Source organism: Trachypithecus francoisi, unplaced genomic scaffold, assembly GCF_009764315.1.
Source record: "Trachypithecus francoisi isolate TF-2019V2 unplaced genomic scaffold, Tfra_2.0 Lachesis_group13, whole genome shotgun sequence".
NCBI lineage: Eukaryota > Metazoa > Chordata > Mammalia > Primates > Cercopithecidae > Trachypithecus > Trachypithecus francoisi.
The window spans coordinates 93,539,933-93,552,875 of NW_022681458.1; the positions used below are offsets into that span (position 1 = coordinate 93,539,933).

Genomic DNA, 12,943 nt, shown 5'->3' on the forward strand with positions numbered 1-12,943 from the left:
GTATACTATATCTTTTATGACCAAAAGTATGAGCAAGTGGGAGTGAGAAATGTCTTGAAGGCATCATTAAAAATTCACAGTATCAAGAATATAAAAAATTATCTTCATAGTAAAGTAAATAGTAAAGCAAACTCATGGCAAAGTTTAAATGGATGAGGATTAAGTATAGCAGAGCTTTCGTTCTGGTTACTTTTTGGAAAAAAGTAACGACTTATAAAACTATGTGGCATCACTTCAATTTTTAACTTACTCTTCCAGGTAATCTTATGAAGCATTTTCCATTTTTGTTTTGTTGCCTTTAATAGTGTGTTTAAATTGCCAAACATGCTTCCCCCCTCCCTCCACCATACCACTTACTTATCATCTAATTGGTTTGCAAATATCTATGTGCAGAACTAAGAGTGATCATGGTACCTCCATGGTGCCTAACATAGATGACGGGCTGATGGGTGCAGCAAACCACCGTGGCACATGTATACCTACGTAACAAACCTACACGTTCTGCCCATGTATCCCAGAACTTAAAGTATGATAATAATATAACAAGAAATGGTGGGCGATGTCTTTACAATATATCATGCTTCCACACCCTTTCTGATAAAATTATACACTAATGTTAATGATATATTAAAGGACAATACCAAAAACCCAAGGCTCAGGTCTAAAAGGAGATGGATATTTTTACAGACCAGACACAGAGTACATACATGGTGTGGGGAAAATGCCATAGGGCTGCAGAGAAATGGACCCAGTAGCAGGGATGTGGCAGCAGAACTTGGCCTCTGTGGAGAATAGTCTTACATGTTTTCACGTGAGTTAGGGAACTAAAACCAGGCTCACAGCATAAAACTAGGGACTGGAGTATAGCACTCTGCTTATAGAAGCTAAAAAACCCAAACGGCCAAAAATCCCAAATGGCTACAATTGCTGCTTGAAGCTGTGACTCATAACAAGCAGGGTGCCTCATGAGAAAACGAAGTTCCTGCTTTGCAGCCAGGAACTAAACCAAGTCCCCCACAGCTTTCCCGACTGTATGGCAATATCTCGACATCAAAAAAAAATTTTTTTTTACTTGTATAAAAGATGCTGATGGAGGTCAGGAGCGCATTGCCTTGTATCGCCTTGCAAGGCCACGTCCTGTGTGTGCACAGGATGGTGGATCAACGTGGATGAAATTAAAGCAACTACTTCATTCTTTACGAGAGATCCACCTCTACTCATCATAGGAAAGAGCAAGCTGAATTCTTTAGGCCTGATTTGTTTAGCACAAGTTTTCAAATTTGGGGGATTCAAATAATTTTTTAACATTGAATTTCATGTGTTTAATTCTGAATTTACAAATTCTTAAAGTAGTTGAATTCTAATTCTCCCAATACCTTTTACTTGTAAAATCATTTCTTCTTTGGAAAAAAAAAAAAGAGTATGTCTTTTCTAGGTTTATGTATAATTAGAAAAAGGACTGAAAGGATAGACACCAAAATAATGTAGGATTTAGGGAGTATTTTAATATTCACTTACATGTTCAAAACATCTTAATGAGCAGGTATTATTTCATAGAGAAAAAACCTTTAATAACATTTTTCAAAGAATGAGTTTGACAGACTTTTTATGCACAAGTCAGATTTTCACCTAAAACCAATGAACATAACCTCAAAATAGTCACGTCTTCTAAAATAATAGATTCAATATGAAACAGAATGTTCTGTCTTCTCTTACCATGCCCTTCCCTGTTGTCCTAACACTATTTGGAAGATGCAAGCCTAAGACAATGAGGCAAAGTGGGAAAAGAGAGATGGAAATGAATCTAGAAAACAGGAGGCAATGTGCTTGTAGGGTACTATGCTGCTCACCACCTCAAATCATGTCACAACAGTAGAAGAGGAAGGCCTGCATCTTTGTGTAGCCCGTGGAAGGAGAAAGGGAGAAGTCATCTGCCTGGTTCCTTCCTGCTTGATCCAGTTCCACTGATCAAGCTTCACTCCACAAGGAACTCCCTCCCTCCCCTACACTTCAGCAGCCAGAATGGAGGGCCATAGCCCAGTGTGGATGGACCTCTGATCAGGAAACAGAAAGCAAGCACCTGGTACGGAAATCTGAGGTTTCTTTTATTGTACGAACATAAGATGTTTATCCATTATCAGATGATATACACTGGGTGATTTTCACTTTTTGGCTATTGTGAATACTGCTGCTGTTAACATTCACATACGTGTTTGTGTGTGGACATATGCATTCTGTTTTTCTTGAGTATATATGCAGGAGTGGAACTGCTGGGTCTTGTGGTCTTATGTTTTACTTTTGGAGGAACTGCCAGTTTTCCACTGAAGCTGCACCATTTTACATTCTCATCAGCAATGTATGTGTTCCAGTTTCTCCACATTCTCACTGACACTTTTCTTTCTTTTTTAAAAAAATTATAGCCATCCTAGTTGCTGTGAAGTCTATCTCACACTGGTTTTGACCTGTATTTTCCAAGCAACCAGTGATGCTGAACATCTTTTCATGTGCTTATTGGCCATTTGTATATCTTCTCTGGAGTGACGTCTATTCAAATCCTTTGACCAATATTTTGCCCGAATATTGTCTAATTATTTTTGAGTTGTAAGATTTCTATATTCTGGATTCTAGATCCTTTTCAGATAAATGACTTGCAAATATCTGCTTCCATTCTGTGTTGTCTTTTACTTTCTTGATGGAGTCCTTTCATCTATAAAAGTTTTTAATTTTGATAGAGCCCACACATTATTTTTTATAAACATAGATTTTGTTCCCTTATGAAAGTCACGACCAACACAGGACTTAAAAAATGCATACAATGCACAGTAAAAGAACTTGTCTACTTTATAGTAGACAAGACTGTATTTTCCACCTCTCTTTTCCATGAGAAAAACAGGATGGGCAGGACTGTTTATTCATATCACCGACTGTTTACATTCCTGCAATAAATCATGAAGCACCACTCACTCTATTAGTATTTTCTAGGAACTGAAAAATGAAAGACGAGTGGCATGTATTCACAATCAACCTAACAGCTACTGAAATACAAGCTCTGCTGAGGGGATGGATCTTTTCCTCACAGATTCTCAGTAGTTGATGGGGCTTTAATCCACAAACCTCACACATGTGATGCTGGACATGTTCAGATATGAAGTTTTCCCTGGGACTTTGATGCTTTTCCACAGAATCTGCGGTGCCTTTGGACTGTTTTAGACATTTAGAAAAGACACTGTGCTTCCATTTTATGATGCTGCTATTTGAATATGCACTGCGGATCCTGTCCCTGAATACGGTTCTCTTTATGAAGAAGTACACTTTCATTTTCACAGCTCTGTGACCTTTCATTTGTTATTTATGAGCTTTTGCAAATCTAATGCCACTCTGACAGATTTAATTTGTGCTCTAAATTACCTTTGCATGAGTTACTCAACTGCTGGTTTTATTCCAATGGATTACTTGCTACATTCCAAAACAGAAAAAAAAAAAAAAAAAATTAGTTCAAGATCTATTGGACTTCCTCCACTTCAGAGAAAGTTGAGAAATGTTTCATTCTGAACCTTCACTCTGTAGATGGTACTAGACAATATAAAGGAGGATTTCTACATCAGTCACAGGCAAAGTGCTAGGACCATAACCCAGGTCAAGTTTTACAAGTCTACACCCTAATTACTATTTCATGTACAGTGTATAAAATGAGATACTTCCACTTAAACTGGTCACTAGTAGAAAATCAAGCACTTTGGAAGCTATCTTAAGAAACAAGTACTAAATTCCAAAATCTCAGGACTAAATCAACATACAAGCAATTATAAAGTGGCAAATACAAATCTAAATACTTCAATGCTATTCAAACAGAAATTTAAAAATGCCTAATACAAGAGCAGAATGGAAATCTGAAGCCTAAAAGATCACAATCAATCTTGATTTAATTTTTAATATGGTGGTACCTTAGTTACCTGAAAAAGTTAATAGTTTCCAAAAGTATAAACTAAAGGTAGGTCTTTCTAAAGCTAAGTCTCCTTAAATATATCACTCTGACCACAGGCACCTTTCTTGCAATTCAGGAATTGCTCAAGACATGCCCTGCTTTAAAAATTTGTCTAGGGGCTGGGTGCGGCAACTCACGCCTGTAATCTCAGCACTTTGGGAGGCCGAGGCTGGAGGATCACCTGAGGTCAGGAGTTCGAGACCAGTCTGGTCAACATGGTAAAACCCAATCTCTACTAAAAATACAAAAATTAGCTGGGCATGGTGGCGGGCACCTGTAATCCCAGCTACTCCAGAGGCTGAGGCAGGAGAATTGCTAGAACCCGGGTGGTGGAGGTTGCAGTGAGCCGAGATCACGCCAGTGTATTCCAGCTTGGGTGACAGAGTGAGACTTCATCTCAAATAAATAAACACATAAATAAATAAAATTGTCTGCAAATTCTTTCACGTCTCCATTGAGATGTGAGGTCTACATCTTGTCATTTTTGACTCTGGGTCAACTGTACTAACTAGTTGACCAAAGTGTGGTATAAATGATGCTATGTGATTTCAAGAGCTAGGTCACAGAGGGTTATGCAACTTACACCTGGTACTCTGGAATAATTATGCTGAAGCTCTGAGACCATGTAAGCAGCCTAAGTGCCTTAAGGCTGCCATGCTATGAGGAAGCCCAAGTAGTCCACAAGGAGCTACTGAGACTTCATGAAAAAAGAGAGCTGCCCAGCCAACCCCCAGGGGCTCCAGTCCCAGCTCCTCCCTTTTATTCCATAGCCACAGTTACCTTGCAACTGCATAGGAACTTCCAGAAAAGCCTAGTTTAGCCCTGCTCATGTTCCTGACCCACAGAAATCATGAGAGAAAATAAAATGATGGTTACTGCCTTCCAGCCACTAAGGTCTGTGGTGACTTGCAAAGCAGCTACAAATATCTAAATACAAGGAAGTGGAGCTAAAGAGCTAACTAGAAATTATAGTTCAGCTCACGAAGACAACTGCATTTTTAAGAACACAATGGTTGTAAGGTACAGAAATCCCAATCAAATAGGCTGTAACTAAAACTGCAACTGGGATGGAAGGGGAAGCATTATACTGTCTCACTTAACCATCTAGTTTAGACATGGCTGGACTTTTAGCCTTGTTTTCAGGAATTTTCATCCCTCAACTTTGCTCTGCCCCCTCTTTTACTTTTATTCTCATCAGGTCCTCCCAAACTACAGTCACCAGCAGTTCCAAAAGCATTCTCCAGAAGTCTCTTTCCAAAATGTTTCAAGAAAAGCTCTAAGAAAGGAGGGAGGCCCATCTTTGGACCAAGAATTGGCCAGAGTAATGTGTCATTCCACTTGCCCAGGGTTGCGTCACTATCATGTAGCTGGAACAAGAGCAAACGTGTAATTTTTATTGAAATCACAAGGTATGAGAGTGCGGGAGGTATTGGTTTCCCACAGGAAAACCTCGGTGTTTCAAGCTGAAGCAGAAGGACTGACTAGATGCTGGGAGAGCAAAACCACAGATGACCACTACAACAACAATACAGAGTTTGAATAACCTCCTTTGCCTAGGCATGCAAATGAAGCTAAAGGTTGCTCTGGTGAATATTTCTGCAAATACCAGAAGATAAAAGTGTTCCTTATTGATATGTTACCTATTGATAAGTAGGAATGTTACCTATTTTCTTCTCTAAAACTTTAATACCACTCCATTACAATTTTTCAAATCAATATATAAGGTTGAAACAATAAAACCAAAGTTCTAGGGGGCATTTGCAATTCATTCTGCTCTATACTTCCCCCTTCTTATGGGAATGAGTCTTCTGCTAACACCAATCATATGTTACTAATGAAGAGCTTCACATTCTTACATGGCCCATCCTACTGGCTACTGTTTTTTGGGTCAGTGTTGGACATTTTCGCCAAGTCTGGCCAATTAGAAGTCTTTCTGAATATTTTTCAAGTGGGAATGGAAAAATAAACCAGTCTTCTCTGGTACAGGAGCCCCCAAGGTGTGACACGCAGGAACATGTGTATGCCGTGTTCCTCCCATCATGGATAAGGAAGAAGAGAATGAAGGTCCTTGCTGGCTAAGAGAAACAGGAATGAGAAAGAGTCAGAAAAGCCCCAACTCTTGCATTTTGGCCAATTTTTAACTCTTCCCTTAATTATTATAGAAGCCTTAGTATCCATCTAATAAATCTCCCTTTTGCCCAAGCTAGTTTGAGCTGGCATTCTGTCCCTTGCAGTCAGGAACTCTGGCTCCAAAAGAGTCCTCCAAGAGGATCCAGCCACCAGCTTAAATTTGTTTTGTAGACAAATATGCTTTTTACATTAATATTTCTTTAAGGCATATCAACTAAAGGTTAAAGGTGGTTTTAAAAATGTCAATAATAGAGAACTAGGCAGAGATGATCTCTCTTGGACTTCATAGACACTGATGCTTTATTTCTACACCTAGAAGGAGAAAGTTATTCACATATACCCAATCTGAACTGAGAATCCATCTGTATAAAAATCAAGGTTTTTTAAAGAAGTTCATTTCTCTTTCTGGAGCCCTTTGGCAAGGCTAGAGTTATAGGGAAAAGCTGTCTTGCCCCAATTTGATTTAAAGTTCAACTGCATCAAAATATTTCAGTTCCTGAAGGGCAAATGATGTCTTTTTGTGTATGTCTAGTAATATACAATCATACACCATTTAACAATGAGGATATGTTCTGAGAAATGCATTGTTAGGTGATTTTGGTGTTGTGTGAACATCATAGAGTGTACTTACAGAAACCTAAATGGTTGCCTACTATACACCTAGGCTATTGAGTATAGCCACTATAATCTTATGGGATTACTACTGGATATGCAGTCCATCGTTGACCAAAATGTCATTATGTGGTGCGTGACAGTATTCACAATTCTAAAGGATGTATTTATTCTAGGAGCTATTCAGCTTGTTGGTTGTATGCTTGTTTGCTTTCTCCATCAATCTGAAGGTTCTTGAGAACTGACAAGGAGACATTTTCAAGTGCAAACAGCCAGAAAGGAAAGGAGTCAAGGAACTCCTAGGCAGCAATGGAACACTAGGTACATTTCAGTTACAGTTTGCCATTTTTTATTTATTGGGAGGGGGTGGTTGTCCGGAGAAATTTTTGTTTTTGTGTCTTTTATTAAACTCTTCTTAAACTCTTCTTATGTTTCAGAATGCCATTTTTCATTTTACTTTTTTCAGGAATTTTTACCCTAGAGATATTCCAAAAATGTAGAAGTATAAAACATACTCAGAAACAATATAATAGCTCTAAGTGAACTAAATTGCAGCCAGGTCTTTTCTTACATTCAAAATAACCTGGTTCCAAATCTAACATTAGATTATTAGGCATATGTTTTATATCCTTTAATCAAAAAAAAGAGTTATCTTGGCACTATACAGAGGTAGTCATTTCTGTATTTGGAGTGATGAATTTACCTTTCTTTTATTCATGTTTCCAAATATTCAGAAACAAGAAGCACTAGTAATCAATTATAAAGCAGACGTTGCCTGCCATGCACCCATGAAGATATTCTGCACTATTTGAACTCAGTTTTATTGGCAGTGTCCATTGAAAGGTGTTTTGGGCCACTTTGTCATCATTTTAGAGGGTTGGCATGAAGATTCTGTTTGAGGCTTTGAGGTCGGTTCATTCTCCCACCCCATCCAATGTCTTTGGCACTGCCCTGCTCGCCCACATTCTTAAGGGTTTTCTGCCCTTCCTGACACCCCTCACCACACTGTCTGAAAGCCAAATGTAAACAAACCACTCTGAAATCTTTAACCGCTTCATGAAATGTTTCTTCCATTGCTTTGTACTGACAGAAGCCCAGTTCACAGCAAAAAAAACTGCTGCTTCCTTTTTGAGCTAAGTCCAGTAGAGGGTACTCACTCTTTCAAGTCTCATGGATTCTGGGGATAGGAGGAAGTCAGAATTCTCCCTCCCACCATAGTTTACAAATCATGCCCTTTCTTTCCACACAAATTCTCCTCCTTAGCTCAAAGTCTACACCATCTGCCCTTGTAGCTAGCTGTCAAGAAGGGATTAGAGAATGTGAACAATATGGCTCACCTTCAACCATTAACAAGCACTTAGCCTCATCTTGATTCCCATTCAAGATTGGGAAGAACCAACTCATGCTGAATCTTATGTCCTACCTGGCATGGAGTAGGGTTTTTCCCATGGTTCCAAGAATCCTGACCAAATGTTTGTCAAAAAACCTTGAGAGTTGTTTCCATTTGGCCTTTGAAATAATTTAAGTTCAAGAAAGAGCTGTAATTACTAATCTGGTAGGTGTGGAGAGTCCTTCCAGAATTTCTTACAGCAGATAAGAGCCAGCCTGTGTTCTCTTTTCTTGCAGGAAAAAGAAAAAGAAAAATCAAACAGCCAACAACAAAACAATGGCTTATATAAAAACCCCATGGCTAAACCATTATTTGCAAACCACTGGGTTCATTAGCACCCAACTTCTAAATCTTAACCAGTATTTCTCACTTGACAATGAATATGTTTTAAAAACAAATCTATGCATGTACATATCCTCCAAATCTGTGATCAACCAATACCTTCAGCTACACACAGTATGTCTCCTGACAGCTGAAAGACCATCACAGTTTTGTTTTTGTGAAAGGGTATAAGATTGGCTAAATCAACCTAAACTATAATTTGACTTTTCAAACACATTTAACTAATTAGCACACTTATTTAGAGGAAAGGATTTCCCCATCCTGCATTTGAAGGCAAAAAAAAAATGTATCAAATAAGCTCCCAACTCTGTATCATTGAGGCAGGAATTCTTCCTTTGTAATGCACCATCTTCATTTACAAGTCTCTATAAACAATGATAATTAAAGAAGTGTATTATTGTAGCAAAGCAGAATATAATAAGATTTTACATAGCACTAATTTAGGCAGAAAAGGATATAGGGGTTATTAATAAGACGGTTTTCCTTGATAACAGAAAATTTTTGTTTTTGCATCAAAATTAATTTCTTTCTTAGAGAAAAAAGTACTGAGTAGCCTCTTATGGATAAGAAAATTGTCCTCCTTGTTTTCTATTTTACATGTTCACTCATTCACCCATTCATCATGCTCTACAAAGCAGGCATAGATAACATTATCTATTATATACATTATTGTTAATAGTTCTAGCATAATACTCAGATTCTTGAGCTCTCTTAGTAAAATCATTAATGTTATTCTTAAAATAGAAGTCCCCACAAAGGCTGCTAACAGCATGGGAGGAAATGCTGGCTTCAGTCACTTAGTGAAGAGTGAGCATGCTGTGATGCTGATGTGCCATCCTTAGAACCAAGGCCACATACATGTGAGATGCAGGAAGAGGAGCCAGGTGACATGACTGCACCAACCCTACACAGGCGTTATCCATGAAAACCAGTAAGACGTCCGTATTCTTTCCTTCCAACTAGGGCGGTTTATCTGGAAGAAAAAAGGAAGGAAAAAAATGGAGAGAGACAGGGATGACACACAACCTGAGGGGCAGGTGCAAGCTGTGGAATGCCCTGGACTCCCTGATCCAAGGTGATCCCATTGAAGCTTTCCAGTCTGGCAAGTAGGGCCCAGTTCTGTCTTCAAAACAACCCTAAGACGAACCTTGGGGAGGAAGTAAAGTGGGAGCTCCAGCAGCAATGAGAAGCATCGGTGCTGGGTAGAAGCGGAAGTCTACAATACAAGCCTTCCCATGACCTGGCGCCTGCCTACCATTTGCCCCTTGACATCTCAGCTCAACTGACAGAGCCACGATGCATTAGGTGTCTAGTGCACCAAGCTGCTTCTCATTCAGTGCTTGGCTCCTGCTGTCACCCTTGGTTTCCTTCAATTTTCTACTGAAGGCTCAGTTCACTTTCTTTAGAAAGGCTCCCATCCCCTCTCCTCACGCCAGATCAATTAGAAACCACCTTCTCTGCTGGTGTTTTGGCCTCTACCTATCTAAGGTGGCTACAGGCTTTATTTCATAAGCACAATGGGCTTTGTATTTTGACAGATTTGGGCTCAAGTCCCAGCTTTGCCACTTATTAGGACTATGACCTTGGACAGGTTACTTTCTCTTTCCTCATCTCTAGAATGAGACTGATAGCTTCTATGCTGTAGGGACATGATACGAATTAATATACCATGTATAGCTTTTATTAGTGATTGTGATTGCCAACATGTAGTAGAACTGTTAAGATGACATACTTTTTACTAAATTTTGAGCTCCTTAAGGGCGTAAATTTTACGGACATCATCTGATTTATCTTTAGGTCCCCAGCCCCGATGACATAGGAGGTCTCTGATAGCAGATTTGTTGAAAAATGGATTTTATGTAGAAGTAATCATGATAACTGCTTTTATAACAGAAGGATGTGTGTGTGTGTGTGTGTGTGTGTGTGTGTGTGTGTTGTGTGCACATTGACCTGTGTAGGCATGCTACAGGAACTTGGAGGAATTAAAGAATTTGGGGTGTTTCTGGTGAGGCCAGTGAGAAGATAGAGCTATCTTGAGAGGATGGCATCTTTCAGGGAAATCTTCAAGTCTTTGAGTAATTCTTTATCAGAGCTGGATGGACCAGCAACATGTTGTGTCCCACATCTCCCAAATCAAGCTTACTCAGAGGCGTCCATGGGAAATAATGTGCATTAAGAGTCAGAATACACATGAGCATACTAAAGGCACTGAAAAGTAGTGCAGTGAGGAAATCTCTTTGGTTTTGCTTAAGCCAGCATTTTGCCCACACTTATTTGGACAGTGACACCTGCGACCCTGCTGGCAGAGAGCTTATTTTTTCATGAACATCTATCAAGTCTAGTTTTCTGAGGAGTAGTTTGGGGACTCAATATCCTATTCAAAGTGTGTCATTTTATAAATGAAGGAATTGAGGCACAGAGTATTTCAGGTATCTAGCCACAGAAAAAAAGTTGGCAAACAATTAGAGCTTCAAGGGCAGCCTCGTTTTCCTGCCACCCTGGCTAGGACAGGTGTGCCATGTCACAGTCAGCAGAAACATGGCAACTCTAAACCTTGCTTAACTTCAACAGAGAAAGTAGGCAATCGTCTCATTTTGCAATGTACAGGGTGGTTAAAATCTACCCCAAATCTGCATCCCACCTATCAAAATTTCCCCCCTTCATGATACAGCTTGATATTATCACCAAATGGAAATGTATTTAAGGTTCACAAATGTTTTCTTTTAAAATTCAAATACCCCAGAAGCTTACTTTAAAAGAACCTTCCCGGCCAGGCACGGTGGCTCACGCCTGTAATCCCAGCACTTTGGGAGGCCGAGGTGGGCGAATCACAGGGTCAGGAGATCGAGACCACGGTGAAACCCTGTCTCTATTAAAAAAAAAAAAAATACAAAAAATTAGCCGGGCGCGGTGGCAGGCGCCTGTAGTCCCAGCTACTCAGGAGGCTGAGGCAGGAGAATGGCGTGAACCCGGGAGGCAGAGCTTGCAGTGAGCCGAGATTGCGTCACTGCACTCCAGCCTGGGCGACAGAGCGAGACTCCGCCTCAAAAAAAAAAAAAAAGAGCCGGGCGAGGTGGCGGGCACCTGTAGTCCCAGCTACTCGGGAGGCTGAGGCAGGAGAATGGCGTAAACCCGGGAGGCGGAGCTTGCAGTGAGCTGAGATCTGACCACTGCACTCCAGTCCGGGCGACAGAGCGAGACTCCGCCTCAAAAAAAAAAAAAAAGAGAGAGAATCTTCCCTTATTGAATGCTTCAGGCCAATCTAATTCCTTGACCTCCACATCCCACCTGAGATACAGCTGTCCCCACGGTGCTGATGAGAGAGGAAGACAGAGGCTGGGAGACAGGCAGGGCAGTCCAGCTGATCCTCCAGCTACCTATGAGGTCACCCTGTACCTCCTTGCCCTGTGGGGGCAAGTGGTTATCTGTCTTGGTGTTGCCTCCAACTGCCAACCCAGCTCAGGATCCATTACATTTTATAAAGATCAGATAAACCTCTATGTTCATTCATACCAGTGGTATACTTATTTGATTACTGGACACTGGAAATAAAAGGGCTTCGAGAAAAAGATGTTAAAATTCAGTTGCAGCAACATGGATGAAACTGGAGGACATTATGCTAAGTGAAATAAGCCAGGCACAGAAAGACAAATACTGTATTCTATGATCTCACTATATGTAGGACCTAAAAAAGCTGAACTCACAGAGGAAGAGTAGAATGGTGGTTGCCAGGAGCTGATGGGGGAAGATGGGTAGATATGGGGCAGATGTTGGTCAAAGGGTATAAAATGGCAGTAAGATAGGAGGAATAAATTCTGGGGATCTGTTGTACAGCATGGTGACTAGAGTTAATAACAGTGTATCATATACTTGAAAATTGCTAAGAGAACAGTTAGTTCTTAAATGTTCTCATCACTAAAAATTCTTATGTGAAGTGACTGATGAGTTAATTAGCCTGACTTAATCATTTCACAATGTACACATATTGCAAAACTTCACATTGTATACCATAAATATATATAATTTTAAAAATACTAATCCCAGCTACTCAGGAGGCTGCGTCAAGAGCATCTGTTCAGCCCAGGAGCTCAAGGATGTAATGAGCTATGATGGAGCCACTGCACTCCAGCCCAGGCAACAGAGTGACATCCCTAAAAAATAAAATAAAATAGATATTACATAAATAAATAAAAGGAAAAACTTCACAAATCCCATTGCTAGAGGTGGATGTATCATAGAGTTTAGTGGAATCTAAGCTTCAGGGTACCTGATTGCATGACAAGACCCTGCTCCTAATTTTACAGCTGTAATTGTGTATTCTTCTCCTTAGGGAGGGCCCTACTCTCTAAAAATCTGGATCCATCACCCCTGGCCAGAAAAATGCAATAACAATTTTTATGATTGATAATAATATTATTTTCTCTGAGAAAGGATTAATAAGTAAGAATACATGCTGTCATCGCATTTTCATGGAAAGAAACAAA

The 12,943-nt window shown here is 39.9% G+C and overlaps 1 protein-coding gene across 3 annotated transcripts in view; it reads right to left on the reverse strand.

The window, feature by feature from the left end:
• The window catches only part of LYPD6 (LY6/PLAUR domain containing 6), a 155,008-nt gene that overhangs the window by 38,557 nt on the left and 103,508 nt on the right, over nucleotides 1-12,943 (reverse strand). The gene's annotated exons all lie outside the window — the stretch shown is intronic.